The sequence below is a fragment of the Rhinoderma darwinii genome, chromosome 6 (assembly GCF_050947455.1).
Source record: "Rhinoderma darwinii isolate aRhiDar2 chromosome 6, aRhiDar2.hap1, whole genome shotgun sequence".
NCBI classification, from domain to species: Eukaryota; Metazoa; Chordata; class Amphibia; order Anura; family Rhinodermatidae; genus Rhinoderma; species Rhinoderma darwinii.
Window position 1 is genome coordinate 119,571,795 of NC_134692.1, and position 4,325 is coordinate 119,576,119.

Here is a 4,325-nt window from a genome sequence, read left to right on the forward strand (position 1 = left end):
GTTGACCGTTCTTTCTCAAGACGTCTGCAATTCGCCCTGGCATGCAGGATATCAGCTTCAGGGCCAAATCCTGACTAATGGCAACCCATTCTTACCTAATCAGTGATTGGAGTTTATCACAATTTCTGTGTTTTTGTTTGTCCACCCGCATTTTGAGGATTGACCACAGGTTCTCAATGGGATTGAGATCTGGGGAGTTACCTGGCCATGGACCCAAAATCTCAATGTTTTGTTCCCTGAGTCACTTAGTTATCACTTTCGTCTTGTGACATGGTTCTCCATCATGCTGGAAAAAGCATTGTTCATCACCTCATTGCTCCTGGATCGTTGGGAGAAGTTGCTCTTGGAGGATGTTTAGATACCATTCTTTATTAATGGAAGTGCTCTTAGCCAAAATTGTGAGTGAGCCCACACCCTTGGATAAAAAGCAACCCCACACATGAATGGTCTCAGGATGCTTTAGTGTTGGCATGACACAGGACTCATGGTAGCGCTCACCTTGTCTTCTATAGACAATCATTCTTTCATATGTCCAAAACCAGGGGCGTAGCTAGGGGGGGGCAGGCGGGGCATGTGCCCCGGGTGCAACTAAGAGGGAATGTGGGGGGGCACCAGGGCTGCACTGGCCGTGACGGTGGCCTGTTGCCTCTCTGAGGGTGCGGTGGCGCCACTGAAACCAGCTGCCGCCACCCCCTCCTGCACTATAAGCGATGAATGGCTGGGTACATTCCATGCCCGGCCATTCAGCGCCTTTCAACGACTCAAATGGTGTGATGATGTCATCGCGCCGCTTGCGTCTATGTAATGTACTGATTGGCAGAGCAGAATGACTTGCCCTGTCAATCAGCACCTTTCAACGATGCAAGTGGTGTTCAACCCCAGCAGACCTGCTCAAAAGAGAGCAGGTCTGCATTGCCATTGGATAGAGCGGGAACGGGATTAAGGTGAGTATGTAAAGTTTTCTTTGTTTATCCTAATATAAATGTGAGTGACATTATCTACAGGGGGTGGCTCTATCTACAGGGTTCAGCTCTATCTACAGGGGGGCTATATACAGGGGTGGCTATATGTGAGGCACTATATACAGGGGTGGGCTATATACAGGGGTGGGCTATTTGTGGAGCACTATAGGGGTAGCTATATGTGAGCCACTATATACAGGAATGGGCTATATGTGGAGCACTATAGGGGTAGCTATATGTGAGGCTTTATATACAGGGGTGGGCTATATGTGGAAAACTATAGGGGGAGCTATATGTGAGGCACTATATACAGGGGTGGGCTATATGTGGAGCACTATAGGGGGAGCTACATGTGAGGAAATATATACAGGGGTGGGCTATATGTGGAGCACTATTTATAGGGTGAGATATATGCAGGGCACTATCTACAGGGGTGGGCTATATGTTTGACACTATATACAGCGGTGGGCTATATCTACAGGGGGGCTATATATAGGGGTGGGCTATATATGGAGCACTATAGGGGGAGCTGAATGTGAGGCACTATATACATGGGTGGGCTATATGTGGAGCAGTGTTTATAGGGGGAGATATATGTAGGGCACTATCTACAGGGGTGGGCTATATGTGGAGCACTATCTACAGGGAGGCTATATGTGGGGCACTATCTACAGGGGGGCTATATGTGGGGCACTATCTACAGGGGGGGTATATGTGGGGCACTATTTCTAGAGGGGGCTATATGTGGGGCACTATATACAGGGGGAGCTATATGTAGGGCACTATCTACAGGGGTGGCTATATGTGGGCACTATCCACAGGGGTGGCTATATGTGGGACACTATCTACAGGGGGCTGTATCTACAGGGGCTCTATGGGGGTCACTATCGACAGGGGGATCTATGTTGGGCACTATCTACAGAGGGCTATATGGGAAGCACTATCTACAGGGGACATGGTGTGTGTGTGTGTGTGTGTGTGTGTGTGTGTGGGACACAGTGTATGGTGCTTTTATAATTAGAGGTGCAGTGTATGGTGCTATTATAATTAGGGACAGTGTATGGTGCTATTATAATTATAGGTGCAGTGTATGGTGCTATTATAACCAGGTACAGTCTATGGTGCTATTATAATTAGAGGTACAGTGTATGGCGCTATTATATTTAGTGGCACAGTGTCTGGCACCATGAGAACTTTTTCTTTGTTTATAGGTGCAGAAATGTTTGAAAATTGAGAAGCTGAAGACATCTAAGTTCAAACTGCAGAAATGGGCTGCGGCTAGGAGAGGTCATCATAGAGGTTTGGACCAGATGGAAAAGAGAAAAAGAACAACTAGAATCTGAGATCGTCACCTGTGAGTTACGTAATGTAAATGCTTATTCTGCCTCTAATCAGCACTGTAGTCACTGTATGATCTGCAGCGAGATGATGGTGGTATGATTTTTTTTTGTGAAACAGCATCTCCTTACCATTGTTTGGGCCATGCTGGGAGCTGTATACAATTTAGTGCAAACCTATACAGCAGGGGTTGCACAAAATTGAGCTGTATTTGTGCTGGTGTTGTATTTATGTACTGAACTTGGTTCTGGTGTTGTATATATGTACTGAGCTTTGTTCTGGTGCTGAATATATGTAATGGGCTTGATTCTGGTGCTGTATATAGAACTATATTGCTTGTAAAATGTACAGATGGCTTCATGCTCAAGTTACATAAAAAAAATGTGGAAAAAATATGACACCACATTGATTGGTAGAGAAAAGAAACATGGCGAGGGAGAAGGAGATGTTGGGAAAGAGGTTGGGGGGGCAAACTGAATCTTTGCCCCGGGTGCTGGGTAATCTAGCTACGCCTCTGCCCAAACAGTCTGAAGGGGGCTCCATCTGAGAAAATAACTTGACCTTAGTCCTCTGCAGACTAATCCCTGTACTTCCTGCAGAATGTCAGTCTGTCGTTGATGTTTTTCTTGGAGAGAAGTGGCTTCTTTGCTGTCCGTATTGGCACCAGGCCAGCCTCCAAAAGTCTTTGCCTCACTATGCGTGAAGATGCACTGACACCTGTCTGCTGCCATTCCTGAGCAAGCTCTGCACTGGTGTTGAACCAATCCCGTAGCTGAATCCTCTTTAGGTGATGGTCCTGGCACTTGTTGGACTTTCTTGGGCACTCTGAAGCCTTTTTCACAGCAATTGAAACTCTCTCCTTGCAGTTCTTGATGATTTGATAAATGGTTGATTTAGGGGCAATTTTACAAGCAGCAATGTCCTTGCCTGTAAAGCCTTTTTGATGCAAAGCAATGATGACTGCACGTGTTTCCTTGGAGGTAACCATGGTTAACAGAAGAAGACAATGATTTCAAGCACCATCCCAATTTTAAAGCAACCAGTCTGCTCTTATAATTCAATCAGCATGACAGAGTGATATCAGCTGCCTTGTCCTCGATAACACTTTCTCCTGAGCTAACGAGCAGATCACTGAAATGATGTTAGCAGGTCATTTTGTAGCAGGGCTGAAATGCAGTGGAAATTGGGTTTATGTGATTACGTTAATTTTCATGGCAAGGAATGACTTTGTAATTAATTTCAATTTATCTGATTACTAATCATGGCAATCTAGAGTTAATTCAAATTGGCACTATAAAAACTGAAGAAGCAATCTTTGTGAAAATCCAAATTTGTGTCAGTCTCAAAACTTTTGGCCAGGATTGTACGCCTTGATTCATCCCTCCACTCAGATCAATGCATAATGATACAGATTTGCTATTCAGATAATCGGTGCAGGTCCAGCAGCTAAAACCCCCAATAATCAGCTGTTATTACTAGGGGATGAAACTGTAAGAGCAGCTGCACATTTCTCCTGCAGTAGCCACTGCAGGAGAAATGTGGTATTAAAGGTTCTTCATTGAAATTATTGGGCGAACATTTAATTAATGATTTTTAGTCCCCAGACCGGAAGTAATAGAGGGAGGTCGTGAGCAGGGACCTAATAGGGAATATGGAGAGGAGATGTCCTAATGGGACAGCCCTTAAAGATTCACAATCTTTACATATGGGCTAGGAATGATTTGAGTTCTATTCTGCTACTTGGCCATGTAAAAAAAACTAATTGCAGTATTAATAAAATAAAAAAGAGCAATCCATGCATCAGCGCCAGTTGCCAATCTCTCCTCTATGTAAGCAGCTGACAGAAAAATGTACCACCAACCGAGCTGCCCAAACTTTGGCAGCACAGTACATGTTAAAATGAGTAATGTTTTTTTTAATGTTTTTTTTAAATAAAAACCACCTTGTAACCATTACGTTTTTTCCTAATATATAATGACCAGTTCTCCTTATTTGGCAGAGTCGTCTTCTCTGACATACCTGGTG